The following is a 15,510-nucleotide window of genomic DNA, read 5'->3' on the forward strand; positions in this document are numbered from 1 at the left end:
TGAGGGACAGAATCTCCCAGCAGATGACCCCCTGCTGAGTGCATAGCCCAAATCCACCCCACCCCCTACCCCCCCACCCCACCCCCACCCCTGGGAACTACCTAAGCCAAAACCAAGAGTTGGAGGCTTAACCAACTGAGCCACCCAGGCACCCTAAGATTTGGCCATTCTTTTTCTTTTTTCTTAAGATTTTATTTATTTATTTGACAGACACAGCGAGAGAGGGAACACAAACAGAGGAAGTGAAGGAGCTTCCTGCCAAGGCGGGAGCCGGATGCGGGGCTCAATTCCAGGACCCTGGGACCACACCCTGAGCCAAAGGCAGACACCCAATGACTGAGCCACCCAGGCCCCCCAATTTGCCATTCTTGAAGCCATCATGTTTCTAGACTTCTCAGGATGTAAGCAAATATATTCTTTTTCCTAAATCAGTATGAATTTTCTATCCCTTCAACAGAAAGAGTTCTGAACGATACACCTGTATGTTACTTGTAGAGATAGGTTAAGCCATTCCCCTGCAGTAACAGGCATCCCCCTTCTTAGGAGTTTTTCCTCACAGGCCCTTACTGAGGAAAGCAACTGTTGATAATGAATTTTGAAACTGGTGACCACATTATGTGGATTCTGACCCTATTCCTATGGCCAAATCTGGTCAGCAACATAGCATGTGACCTGTGTGAAAAACATTGGTCAGTTGACCCATGAAGATCCTGTCAAGAACTTAAACCAGAGATGTAGAGGATTCAGTTAATAGACAGCAAAAGAGAAACGCAGTGATGGGGGATAATGTGGGTGAGTCATCTGAAAAACAGAAGGTCGCTAGAATAGGCACCTTTGTTCCCTAGATCGGGAGGAGGAAATTGTTGGAATTCTTATCAAGCACCTGAGCTGTCATCAGAACTGCTGGATTTAAGGCAAAATCCTGATGAATATCTAGTCTACCTGAGACCCAGCCATGTAGCCTCGGTTCCTGCTTCATCATTCCAGGACATATGCCACTGTATCATAGTCTTTTTCTCACATAGTCTCCCTACTAGACATTGAGTTTTATTCCAAGGAAGGGAGCACGTGTTTACTCATCTTTATTTTTATTTCTTTAATTCACCTTTATTTATTTATTTATTTATTTATTTTGACAGAGAGAGAGAGAGAGCGAGCGCACAAGCAAGAGGAGTAGCAGAAGGAGAGGGAGAAGCAGGCTCCCCACTGGGCAGAGACCCAGATGCGGGGCTCGATCCCAAGACCTTGGGATCATGATGTGAGCCGAAGGCAGACCCTTAACCAATTGAGTCACCCAGGTGACCCCTTAATTCACCTTTAAATGCGCAAATTTGTGAACACATAGTGTTCACAGTGTTTGGTTGTGTTTTTTTTTTTTTAAATCACAGCATATCTTTAAAATGTAGCAAAATAATTTTAAACAGCCAGATATGAATCAGCTTTTCTCTACGTCACTGCCTAAAGCTCCAAAGTAGGCTACTTTGTTATGAAGATTCATGCTTTATGTGAATTAAAAGGGCTGCCACTTGGCATTATTAAAATATTTGTGTAGGGACGCCTGGTGGTTCATTCAGTTGAGCATCCAATTCTTGGTTTCGACTCAGGTCAATATCTTACGGTCGTGAGATGGAGCCTTGCATCAGGCTCCGTGCTCACTGGGGAGCCTGCTTAAGAGTCTCTCCCTCCACCCCTCACTCTGCTCATGCTGTCACTTTCTCTCTAAAATAAATAAATAAAATATTTTTAAAAAGCATTTGTGTCGTTACAGAACACAGATACATTGTGTTAGACCTTCTAAAGTTACCAGAAAACAAGTAATAATATCAGGTCAAAAAAGAGATGGGTGTAAAGGGCAATTTTCCATGGACTCTGTTTTGGCCTGTAAAGAAGAGATCCTCATATATCCTTGAAAAATGACGGCTTGTTAAAATGTTATGGTAGGGGCGCTGGGGTGGCTCAATCGTTTGAAGCCTCTGCCTTCAGCTCAGGTTATGATCCCTGGGATCAAGCCCTGCATCGGGCTCTCTACTCAGCAGGGAGCCTGTTTCCCCCTTTCTCTCTGCCTGCCTCTCTGCCTCCTTGTGATCTCTGTCTGTCAAATAAATAAATAAAATATTTATACAAAAATGTTTAAAAAATAAAAAAAATTATAAAAAATAAAATGTTATGATAGGAATTTGTAAAGTATCAGTAGCAGCACTTTCTGTAGCCAGCAGATCAAAAATCAGGAGAAAGTATTATTCTTAGCCATGTTTTAACCAGTCCTGTAAAGGGAGGACAAATGATGAAGAAGATATGAAAAATTCTCCCCTTTATTAGTAATCACAGAAATGCTAATACCATAGTGAGATAATCACTTTAAAGTTCTTTCATTTGGGGGCACCTGGATCGCTCAGCTGGTTAGGCAACTGCCTCCGGCTGGGGTATAATCCCGGGATCCCAAGGAGTGAGTTCCATATCAGGCTCCCTGCTCAGTGGGGAGTCTGCTTCTCCCTCTGACCCTCTCCCATCTTATGCTCTCTCACTCTCTCTCTATGTCAAATAAATAAATAAAATCTTTAAAAAATAAAATAAAATTTAAGAAGTCTGGTAATACAAGGATGTAGAATAAGAGGAACATGTAGGAATTTCTGGTAGAAGTGTGTATTGGCACAACTACTTTGGCATAACCTAGAAAAATAAAGCATGTGTTTTCCCTATGACCCAGCAGCCCACTCCTACTATTGTTTGAGAACTCTTGCATGCCTTCACCAGGACTATCCTCAAGAATGTTTATAAGGGGCGCTTGGGCGCCTCAGTGGATTAAGCCTCTGCCTTGGGCTCAGGTCACGATCTCAGGATCCTGGGATCGAGCCCCACATCGGGCTCTCTGCACAGCGGGGAGCCTGCCACCCCCGCCCCGGCCCGCTGGCTGCCTCTCTGCCTACTTGTGATCTCTTGTCTGTCAAATAAATAAATAAATTCTTAAAAAATAAAAAGAATGTTTATAACACTGTGGTTCATAAAAGAAAAAAAATATTGGAAATTACTCAAAAGTCTGGCAAGATGATAAACATATTTTCAATGAGTCACATAATGAGCATTATATAAAAATACAATGAATAATTCAATTTTACAATTACACACATGAGATGCTGAACAACAGCAAAAAGAAACAGGCCAGAAGTCTATATTGTATGACATCATTGTTGTAAAGATTAAAAATTGGCATAAACTAAAAAAAATTTAAAAACTGGCATAAGTGATAATCTATTGTATAAAGAAATAAATGTGTGGTAGGCTCAGTGGCTTAAAGCCCCTGCCTTTGGCTCAGGTCATGATTCTAGGGTCAGGAGATTGAGACCCGCATCAGGCTCTCTGCTCAGCAGGGAGCCTGCTTCCTCCTCTCTCTCTCTGCCTCTCTGCCTACTTGTGAGCTCTGTCTGTCAAGTAAATAAAATCTTAAAAAAACAAAAAACAAAGGAATTGAGGAGCCTGGTGGCTCAGTCAGTTAAGCATCTGCCTCTTGTTTTCCACGCAGGTCATGATCTCAGGATCCTGGGATCGACCCTCTCACATCAGGTTCCCTGCTCAGCAGTGAGACGGCTTGTGGATCTCTCCTTCTCCCTCTGCTCCTCCCCCACTCCCATGCCAGCACTCTCTCTGTCTCTTCCTAAAAAATAAATTAATTAATTAAAAAAAAAGGAATTATCAATTGAAAATTCGGGGTAGCAAGTTACACCCGAGAGTTATCACACCCCTTTGGAGGGAGGAATGGTGATGAGAAACAACATACATGTAGCCTCAGTCATTTTGGTAATGTTCTGGTAAACAAACACAGTGGTGGGTTTACTAGTTTTCATGTTATTGTGTTTCACAATTTTTTTAAAGGATTTTATTTATTCATTTGAGAAAGAGAGCATAAGCGGGGGAGAGGCAGAGGGAGAGAGAGAAGCAGATTCTCTGCTGATTTGGGAGCCAAGGGGCTAGATCCCAGGACCAGGAGGTCATGACCTGAGCAGAAAGCAGATGCCCAACCATCTGAGCCACCCAGGCGCCCCTATGCTTCATAATTTACATATGCATTACATATATTTTCAATGCAGTAAATATTACAAAATTTTAAATTAAAAATAAATTATGCAATGACATCTGTATATACTTACAGAACCATTTTAATTTGCTTTTTAGAACTTTACGTAAATGGAATCATAGTTATTCAATTTTCTTTTTCTTTTTTAAGATTTATTTTTTTTTAGAACATGATTCCTTTTTTTTTTTTTTTTAAGATTTTTTGAAATTTATTTATTTGTCAGAGAGAGAGAAGAGCCCAAGCGGGCCAAGCGACAGACAGACAGGGAGGGAGAAGCAGGTTCCCCACTGAGAGGGAGCCTGATGTGGGACTTGATCTCAGGACCCCAGGATCATGACCTGAGCTAAAGGCAGACTCTCAGCAGACTGAGCCACCTAGGCGTCCCATCTTTTTTTTTTTAAGATTTATTTTTTTATTTGGGGGAGAAAGGATGAAGGAGAAGGAGAGGGAGAGAGAGAATCTTCAGCAGACTCCCAGCTGAGCAAGGAGCCCGACAGGGCTTGACCCCACGATTTGGAGACTATGACCTGAGCCACAATCAAGAGTTGACATTCAACTGACTGATTCACTCAGGTGCCCCTAGAGTTATTCAATTTTCTTTCCTTTTTTTTTTTTTTTTTTTTTAAAGATTTTATTTCTTGGGCGCCTGGGTGGCTCAGTTGGTTAAGCGACTGCCTTCAGCTCAGGTCATGATCTCGGAGTCCTGGGATCAAGTCCTGCATTGGGCTCTGGGCTCCATGGGAAGTCTGCTTCTCCCTCTGACCTTCTCCCCCCTCTCTCTCTCAAATAAATAAATAAAATATATTTTTAAAAATCCTTTAAAAAGAGAAGATTTTATTTCTTTATTTGAGAGAGAGCACAAGCCGGGGGAGGGTCAGAGGGAGAGGGAGAAGCAGACTGCCCACTGAGTGGGGACCCTGATGCAACACTTGACCCCAGGATTCTGAGATCATGATCTGAACCCAAAGCAGATGCTTAACCGGCTGAGCCACCCAGGCGCTCCAGAGTTATTCAATTTTCACTTATGAATAAGGCGAGGGTAGTTTTTTTTTTTTTTTGTACATTAAAGAAGTATGTAGAAATGTACTTAATTTTAAAGACTGAGCTACCTCATTTTTTTTTTAAGTTTTTTTTTTTTTTTTTTTCAGTCATCTCTATACCCAACAGGGGGCTCAAACTCACAACCAGGAGAGGAAGAGCCCACCGAGCCAGCCAGGTGTCCCCGAGCTACCTCATTTTTTAAATTGCTACATTGTATTTCATAATATGGTTGTGTCATAGTGTATGGGACCAGAAAGTTTTCAGAAGCAGGTAACAGAGCACCCATCTCAAACTGGCTTAAACACTCAGGGAATGTTTTGGGAGACTACATAGGATGTTCTTCAGGGCTGGGTGATCTAGAAGCTCGGTAATTTTATCAAGAACAAGGTTCCTCCTGAGGCACCTGGGTGGCTCAGTGCTTGAGTGTGGGACTTCGACTCAGTGTCCTGGGATTGGCAGGGAGCCCCATGCAGGGCCTGCACTCAGGCAAGAGTTGGTTTCTGCTTCTCCCTCTCCCTCTCCCTCTGACCCTCCCCCTGCTCATATGCACTCTCCTTCTCTCTCTCTCTCACACACATATAAATAAATAAAATCCTAAAAAAAGAAGAAGAAGAAGAAGAAGAGGCGGGGGGGGGCGGGGGCGGCTAAGTGGCTCATTCAGTTAAGCATCTGCCTTTGGCTTGAGTCATGGTCCTAGGGTCCTGGGATCCAGCCCCATATCTGGCTCCCTGCGTAGCAGAAGACCTGTTTCTCCCTCTCCCTCTGACTGTCACTTTCTCTGCTTATGCTCTTGCCCTCTCTGTCAAATAAAATAAAATAAAATAAAGTAAAATAAATGAAAAGAAAAGAACAAGGTTCTTCCTTCCTTGCTTTTTCCCTCTTTGCTCTACCATCTACAATATGGGCCTTCTTTTTCTTTTTTTTTTTTAAAGATTTTATTTATTTATTTGACAGAGAGAAATCACAAGTAGATGGAGAGGCAGGCAGAGAGAGAGAGGGAAGCAGGCTCCCTGCTGAGCAGAGAGCCCGATGCGGGACTCGATCCCAGGACCCTGAGATCACGACCTGAGCCGAAGGCAGCGGCTTAACCCACTGAGCCACCCAGGCACCCTCTTTTTCTTTTTTTTAAAGATTTTATTTATTTATTTGACAGAGATCACAAGTAGGCAGAGAGGCAGGCAGGGTGGGGGTGGCCTTGGGGGAAGCGGGCTCCCTGCTGAGCAGAGAGTCTGATGTGGGGCTCCATCCCAGGACTGCGGGATCATGACCTGAGCTGAAGGCAGAGGCTTTAACCCTCTGAGCCACCAGGCGCCCCAATATGGACCTTCTTCGTTTATTTTTTCCTCTTTATTTTCTTTTAGTAATTTCTACACCCAATGTGGGACTCAAACCTACGACCCCAAGATCAAGAGTCATACACTCTTCTAACTGATCCAGTTAGACACCCCAATGTGGGCCTCATTCTAAGGCCAGCTCCCCTCGTGGTCATAGGGTGGGTACATTGAGCCCACATACTTTTTGATTCAGGAGAAAGACTGAGTGGATTTCAGAAGCTCTCCCAGAAGATCAAGGAAGAATTTCCCACAAGCTCCAGGAATCTGAATTAAATCACATCCTAAACTGAGTTTCCTGCTCTTGCCTGAAACAATCTTTGGTAAGATAGATGCAATTACCCTTGGAAAAGCAGGCTTTTCCCTTGAGTTGAGAGTCATGTCAGCTTTCTCTGAAACCCAAGGTCTTGTGCTGGGTAAAGGTGAAACAAAATTATAATTCTGTTAGAAAAAAAGAAAAGGGAAACAGATACCGAGAAGGCAACCATCGTCCACTGTACAGTTTATTTATGAATTTCCTTATTTAAATTTTATTTATTTATTTTAAGTAGGTGAGCCCAGGGTGGAGCTGTGTGGGGCTCGAACTCAGGACCCTGAGATCAGGACCTGAGCTGAGATCAAAAGTCCTATGCCTAGGGGCACCTGGGTGGCTCAGTGGGTTAAAGCCTTTGCCTTCAGCTCAGGTCATGATCCCAGGGTCCTGGGATCGAGCCCCACATCGGGCTCTCTGCTCAGCAGGGAGCCTGCTTCCTCCTCTCTCTCCCTCTCCTCTCTGCCTACTTGTGATCTCTGTCAAATAAATAAATAAAAAGAATTCTGGAATCTTCAAGCAATACCTACTCGTAGTAGCAAATCAGGAGAACAGAATAAAGTACAAAGCAGAACACGGATGTTTAAAAAAAAAAAAAAGTCCAATGCTTAACCATCTGAGCCACCCAGGCACCACTTGATTTTATATACGTTTAAACAATTATTTTAAAAGATTTTAAAAAAAATTATTTTACAGAGAGAAACACAGCAAGAGAGTAACATAAGCAGGGGGAGTGGGAGAGGGAGAAGCAGGCTCCCCACCAAGCAGGGAGCCCCATGCAGGGCTTGATCACAGGACCCTGGGATCATGACCTGAGCTGAAGGCAGATGCTTAGCAGCTAAGCCGCCCAGGAGCTTCACATTTAAACAATTTTACAGTCACCATCTTCATACATGTTTTCTTCAAAATACATGAAATATGTGTCTGTAATTCTCTAGAACTAGTATCAAGACAAGGTAGAAGGCTATGCTAATTTCTAAAATTGAACAGGTGCTACCAAACAGCTCTTCAAAAAGGCTATACAAATTACATTTCTACAAATAACTTAAACTCAATAAATAGATGTATATGTATATAACATTCTGATGGGAGATATTCTAATATCATTCTAATGATATTTAACTTAGTTTAACTATCATTTCTCTTCCTTGTTCTAGTAAAAGCATCTTTTTCTACAACTGTTACCTGAAGCTGGTTTCCACCAATCCAATGAAACTATGTCTATCTTTTTTTTTTTTTTAAGGATTTATTTATTGGGATGCCTGGGTGGCTCAGTCAGTTAGGCATCTGCCTTAGGCTCAGGTCATGATCCCAGTGTTGGGCTCTCTGGTCATCAAGGAGTCTGCTTCTCTGTCTGTCTGCTCCTCCCCCTGCTTGAGCTCACTCCCTTTCTCTCTCTCTGTGGCAAATAAATAAAATAAAATCTCTCTCTCCCTTTATAAAAATATTTTATTTATTTATTTGACAGACAGAGATCACAAGTAGGCAGAGAGGCAGGCAGAGAGAGAGAGGAAGGGAAGCAGGCTCCCTGCTGAGCAGAGAGCCCAAGGCGGGGCTTGATCCCAGGACTCTGGGATCATGACCTGAGCTGAAGGCAGAGGCTTTAACCCACTGAGCCACCCAGGCACCCCAAAATAAAATCTTTTTAAAAAAATATTTATTTATTCATTTGAGGGAGAGAGAGAGAGCATGAGTGAGGGGGGGCGGAGCAGAGGGAGAGGGAGAGAAGTGGGCTCCCCACTGAGTCCAGAGCCCTGACACGGGCCTTGATATTATGACCCTGAGATTATGACCTGAGCCAAAACCAAGAGTGGGCTGCTCAACTGACTGAGCACAAGGCGCCCCACTACATCTACTGTTTTGCTAAGTCCACTAGACATTTCTTAGCCTTTATTTTATTTTAGTCTTCTAGCATTTAATGCTTCTGAGCTCTGCACTTTGACAAATCTTTCCTTGGCTTGTGTGTCCCATAGTCTTCCTCCTACTACTCTGCTTCCTCTTGTTTAATCTCCTTAGGAGGGTCCTTTTCTTACACTTATGTTTTAAAATGTTGGTTTTCCACCGACCTTCTTCTCCTTACTCTAAGTGATTCCACAGCTGGCTCATCTACACTTAGGGCTTCAACAATCATCTATTCCCAGATCTACACCTGTAGCCTAGACCACCTTAGTTCTCTTCCATTATTGGCCAGTTTCCCACAAAGTACCTGCACTGGGATATTCCCTTGGCACTTCTTCTTCTTCTTCTTTTTTAAAGATTTTATTTATTTATTTGACAGAGAGAGAGACAGTGACAGAAGGAACACAAGCAGGGGGAGCGGGAAAGGGAGAAGCAGGCTTCCCCGTCAAGCCAGGCGCCCGATGCGGAACTCAATCTCAGGACCCGGGGATCATGACCTGAGTTGAAGGCAGACGCTTAACAACTGAGCCACACATGTGCCCCCTCCCTGGCCACTTCAAATCCAACATGGACAAAACTACACTTATTACTGTCAACCATTTTTTATTTGTTTAAGTAAAAGTCACATAGAAGTCACCATTTTAAATATAAAAGTGTACAGTTTGGTGGCTCTCAGTATATGAACAGTGTTGTGCAACAATCGCCACCATCCAGGACATTTTCACCATCCCAGATGGAAATTTCATACATATTGGGCGGTCACCCTTATGACCCACTGGCAACCACAAAATAGCTTTCTGTCTCCATAGATTTGCTTTTTCAGGGCACTTCTTATACATGGAATCACAGAATATGTGGTCATTGGTGTCTGGTTCTTTTGTTTAGCATATTTTCAAGATTCATCCATTTGATATCACATAACAGTACTTCATTCCTTTTTAAGCTGAATAAAATGCTGTTGTATGAATATGCTACATTTTCTTGATCCATTCATCAATGGATGGACATTTGGGTTGTATCCACCATGAATAGTGGTACTACATACATGTGTATATAAGATTTTCTTTTTTTTTTAAGATTTTATTTATTTATTCGACAGACAGAGATCACAAGTAGGCAGAGAGGCAGGCAGAGAGAGAGAGGAGGAGGAAGCAAGCTCCCTCCCAAGCAGAGAGCCCGATGTGGGGCTCGATCCCAGGACCCTGGGATCATGACCTGAGCCAAAGGCAGAGGCTTTAACCCACTGAGCCACCCAGGTGCCCCTGTATAAGGTTTTCTTTTAGAGTTTATTTATTAATTGGGGAGAGAGAGAGAGAGAGCATGCTTGAGAGAGACCATGAGCCAGGGGAGGGGAGAGGACCAGAGGGAGGGGGAGAAGCAGGCGCCCTGGGGTCATGACCTGAGCTGAAGGCAGTCGCTTAGCCATCTGAGCCACCCAGGCGCCCCCATGTACAAGTTTTTGTTCGAACGTGTTCTCAATTCTCTTGCCTATATCACTAGAAATAGAACTGTGGGATCATATGGTAGTTCTATGTTTAACTTTTTAAGGAAATGCCAAACTGTTTTCCATAGCAGCTGCACCATTTTACATTCCCACCAGCAAAGTCTAAGGATTCTACTTGTGCATATCATTGCCAACACTTGTTATTCCTTGGGGTTTTTTGCTAATTATACCTTTCTGAGTGGGTGTGAAGTGATATCTCATTAGGGTTTTGATTAATATTTCTCTAATGACTAATGATTTTGAGCATCTTTTCATGTGTTTGCTGGCCATTTGTAAATCCCCTTTGGAGAAATATTTATTCAAATTCCTGTTTTTAATTGGATTATTTGATTTTCATTATTGTGCTTTAAGAATATTTTATATATTCTGAATATTACCTCTGATCAGATATATGTTTTATAAATTTTTTTTTCCATCCTGTGGGTTGCTTTTCCCCTCTTTTTATAGTGTCTTGATTCACAGAAGTTCTTAATTTTGATGAAGTCCAATCTACCTACTTTTTTAATTTGCTTGTGATTTTGATGTCATATTTAAGAAACTGTAAAAAGCAAACCAAAACAACTGTTGCCTAATTTAAGGTATCTTTGTCTGTTCAAACTGTATGGAGTTTCTCCCTAAAATTAAAAATAGAACTACTGGCGGGCCTGGGTGGCTCAGTCAGTTAAATGTCTGATTCTTGATTTTGGGTCAGGTCATGATCTCAGGGTCATGAGATCCAGCCCCGTGTAGGGCTCCATGCTCGGCACAGAGTCGGCTTGAAATTCCCTCTGCCTGTCCCTCTGCCTGTCCCCTGGCTCATGTTCTTTCTCTAAATAAATAAGTAAAGAAATGAATGCATGAATAAATAAATCATAGCATAGAACTCTCATACAATACAAAATTCTACTTCTGGATATTTATCTGAAGAAAATGAAAAAAACTAACTTGAAAAGATATATGTACCCCTATGTTCACTGTAACATTATTTATAATAGCCAAGATACGGAAATAACCTACATAACATTAATAGATGAATTGATAAAGAAAGGGTGGCATATACACACAATGAAGTATTATTCACCCATTAAACAGAATGAAATTTTCCCATTACCACAACGTGGATGGACCTTGAGGGCATTATGCTTAGTGATATAAAAAAATACTGTGGGGCGCCTGGGTGGCTCAGTGGATTAAGCCGCAGCCTTTGGCTCAGGTCATGATCTCAGGGTCCTGGGATCGAGTCCCGCATCGGGCTCTCTGCTCAGCAGGGAGCCTGCTTCCTCCTCTCTCTCTCTCTCTGCCTCTCTGCCTACTTGTGATCTCTCTCTGTCAAATAAATAAATAAAATCTTAAAAAAAAAAGCATTAAAAAAAAATACTGTGTATTCTCACTTCTATGTGGAACCAAAAAAAACCCTGCAAAACTGATAGATACAGAGAAGAGACTGGTGGTTGCCTGAGATGAAAGGGGGGCCATGTAAAATGGGTGAAGGAAAGAAAAAAGTACAAATTTCTAGTTATAAATTTATATTTATTTATCTTGATACTTATCAAGAGGATGTAATGTACTATATAATGACTATAGTTAATAATACTGTATTAAACATTTGAAAGTTTCTAAGAGAGTAAATCTTAGAAGTTTTCATCGTAAGAAAGAAAGTTTTGTAACTATGTATGGTGATGAATGGATGTTAATTAGACATACTATAGCAATCATTTCATGATGTGTCTGGATACCTAACATAGATATAATGCCACATGCCAATTATGCCTCAATAAAATAAGGTAAGTTGGAAAGTGTTCCTTCCTCTTCTGTTTCTGGAAGAATTTGTGTAGAATTGTATTACTTTTTTTTTCAATAAATGTTTAGTAGAATTCACCATCAAAGTCATCTGGGCTTGGAATTGTCTTTCTAGGAAGGTTTTATTATTTTTTTAAATTTTCTTTTCTAGGAAGGATTTATTTTATTTTAATTTATTTTTAAAGACTTTATTTAAGAGAGAGAGAGAGAGAGAACGAGCAGGGAAAGGGGCAGAAGGAGAGGAAGAAGCACACTCCCCACTGGGCAGGGAGCCCAATGTGGGTCTCCATCCCAGGACCCCCCAGGATCATGACCTGAGCTGAAGGCAGACACTTAACCAACAGAGCCACCCAGGCACCCCAATACATGTATATTTGTGTAGTTTATTCAACATCTGAGTATTCTGCTCACATAAGCCTTTTTAGAATATCAAGTTGGGGGTGCCTGGGTGGCTCAGTGGGTTAAAGCCTCTGCCTTCAGCTCAGGTCATGATCCCAGGGTCCTGGGATCCAGCCCCACATTGGGCTCTTTGCTCAGTGGGGAGCCTGCTTCCCTCTCTTTCTCTCTCTCTGCCCGCCTAAATGCCTACTTGTGATCTCTGTCAAATAAACAAATACAATCTTAAAAAAAAAAAAAGAATATGAAGTCAGGCATAATCTTAAATGGAAGTCTCATTCTGAATTCCAAACTGTTCCTTTTATTTATTTATTTTTTGCCATTGCTCTGGACTCATGGTCCTAGGTCAGTCCACTGGACAAAGGCTTCATCGACACTTACACCACAGGTCTATCTCTCAACATAGGAAAGAGATTACGTATACAGCACAGTCTTTTTTAAAATTTTATTTTATTTTATTTTATTTATTTGGCAGATCACAAGTAGGCAGAGAGGCAGGCAGAGAGAGAAAGGAGGAAGCAGGTTCCCCACTGAGCAGAGAGCCTGATGCAGGGCTCGATCCCAGGAAGCTGGAATCATGAGCTGAGCCAAAGACAGAGGCTTTAACCCACTGAGCCACCCAGGTGCCCCACAGCACAGTCTTAGTAATAAATGTCTGCTCTATTCATTGTTTTTGGGTGTCAGTTCCATGTTCCCCCGACAGAGCATCTGACCTGCACAGCGGGGGATCAGGCTGGTAGAACACCAGTGGGATCCGTCAGTGCCCGCCTCTGAGGATTGATGCGGCCGTTTTCAGAGAAAAAGAAAGTAATTATTCACTAAGAAGATACTTTAGAAGGTGTCTATTTTGTCTTCTCTACCTACCATAGAGCTTCAAAGAGTTAATCATTCCAAATGACATAACTGTTTTAGCCTTAGGAGTAAAAGTAATGGGTATAATGGGTGCTGTTTGAATGCTGCCTGAATTCCTATTTTTTTTTAAATTTAAAACAATTTATTAAAAAGATTTTATTTATTCATTTGACAGAGAGAGAGGGAAGAGAAGTAGGGGGAGTGGGAGAGGGAGAAGCAGGCTTCCCGCTGATCAGGGAGCCCTGTGTTGGGGCTCGATCCCAGGACCTCAGGATCATGACCCGAGCCGAAGGCAGATGCCTAACGACTGAGCCACCCAGATAACCCATGAATTCCCATGTTGAATACGACTCTGGGCCCTGATTTTGGTTTCTTTTCTCAACTCATGGTGTGGTTACCATGGGCCTTTTCACAGAGGAAAAGCTTTCATTTGATGAAGTCTCTTTCTTCCTTCCTTTTTTCCTTCCTTCATTTCTTTCTCCCTTTCTTTCAAGATTTTATTTATTTAATTATTTGAGAGAGAGAGAGAGAGCGCACCAGCAGTCGGAGAGGCAGAGGAAGAAGCAGGCTCCCTGCCAAGCAGGGAGCCTAATGTGGGCTCGATTCAGGACTCCAGGACTTCAGAATCATGACCTGAGCCAAAGCAGATGCTCAACCGACTAAATCACCCAGGCACCCTCTATGAGGTCTTTCTCTTTTAGACTGATTTTGTCTTTTATGAATTGTGTTTTTGGTATCTTATCTAAGAATTCTTCACTCAGCCTAGATCTTGGATTTTCTCATGTTTTCTTCTGAAAGCAGTTTTACTTCTTGCATTTAGATCTATAATCAGGGGCCTCTGGGTGGCTCTGTCAGTTAAGCCTCTGCCTTCAGCTCATGTCATGATCCCAGGGTCCTGAGATTGAGCCCCACATCTGGCTCTCTGCTCCCCAGGAAGCCTGCTTCTCCCTCTGCCTCTGCCTCTCTCTCTCTCAATCTCTGTCTCTCATGAATAAATAAATAAAATCTTTAAAAAAATCTATGATCAGTTTTGAATTAATTTTTTTCCTGAAGCTTTTATTTTTAAATAATTTCTGTACCCAGTGTGAAGCATGGACTTACGACCCTGAGATCAAGAATCACATACTCTGCCCACGGAGCCAGCCAGGTGCCCCCAGTTTTTAACTAATATTTCTGTAATTATATAAGAGTTTCAGGTTCAGCTTAATTTTTTGGTCTATTTTTTGTTCAATTGCTCCAGCACCATCCTTCCTCCAGGAAAGAGGGACGGGTATCCTACCTGTTTTAAATTGCTTTTGCGCCTTTGTGAAAAATTGTTTGGGTGCATGTCCAAAGCTGAGAACTAAAGAGGGAAATGGGGTCCTGAGCATGTTATCTGAGTCCTAGACTGTGCTTTGGCTGAAACTGTAATTGGCCAGATTGTTCAGTTATGTGAGCCAGTACATTTCTTTTAATGGTTAAGGCAGTTTGATTTGTGGTTTCTGCCTTAACTAATGGAAGAAAGATACAGCTCATGTATTGGCAGGACTTAAATATAACCTGATGAAATACGTTATCATATTTAAAGAAAAACCAGAAGTGGAGTTAGGTCAGCCATTTAAATATAGATAAAGATAAAGCAAGGTGCTCTTGGCAAAACCCAGGATTGCCTCTAATTTGTTATTTTGTGGTCCAACATCCAATGTCCCTTTCGATCTGGGGGTAATCCCTCACCAAGGCATGCCTCCCATTCTGGAGCTCAAGAGAAAAGATCCTCCTTCTTTCCACTTTGCCTATATCCAGGCTATTGGGTATGTGATGTGTGTGAGACATTGGATTCTCCTGCCCAGGATTTTGAATCTTGAGAGACAAATATAAAAATGCAGAAGAGGGTGCCTGGGTGGCTCAGTGGGTTAAGCCATTGCCTTCGGCTCAGGTCATGATCTCAGGGTCCTGGGATCGAGTCCCACGTCGGGCTCTCTGCTCAGCAGGGAGCCTGCTTCCCTCTCTCTCTCTGCCTGCCTCTCTGTCTACTTGTGATTTCTCTCTGTCAAATAAATAAATAAAATATTAAAAAAAAATAAAAATGCAGAAGAGTTTAGAAATTACTCATAGCAGTACTGCTGTGTTAGTTTTCTGTTGCTGCCATAACAAATCACCACACATTTAATGGGTTAAAACAACATAGATTTATTATCTTATATGTATAATTTTAAAGGTATTCTCATCAAAGCAAGGTCCTGTCCCTGGGCAGGAAGAATTGCCCTTCTAGTTTTATATGTCAGAAGTTGGATTCAAGTTCACTGGAGTAAAATCAAGGTGTTGGCAAGACTGTGTTCCTTCCTGA

The sequence above is a fragment of the Mustela nigripes genome, chromosome 13 (assembly GCF_022355385.1).
Source record: "Mustela nigripes isolate SB6536 chromosome 13, MUSNIG.SB6536, whole genome shotgun sequence".
Lineage (NCBI taxonomy): Eukaryota > Metazoa > Chordata > Mammalia > Carnivora > Mustelidae > Mustela > Mustela nigripes.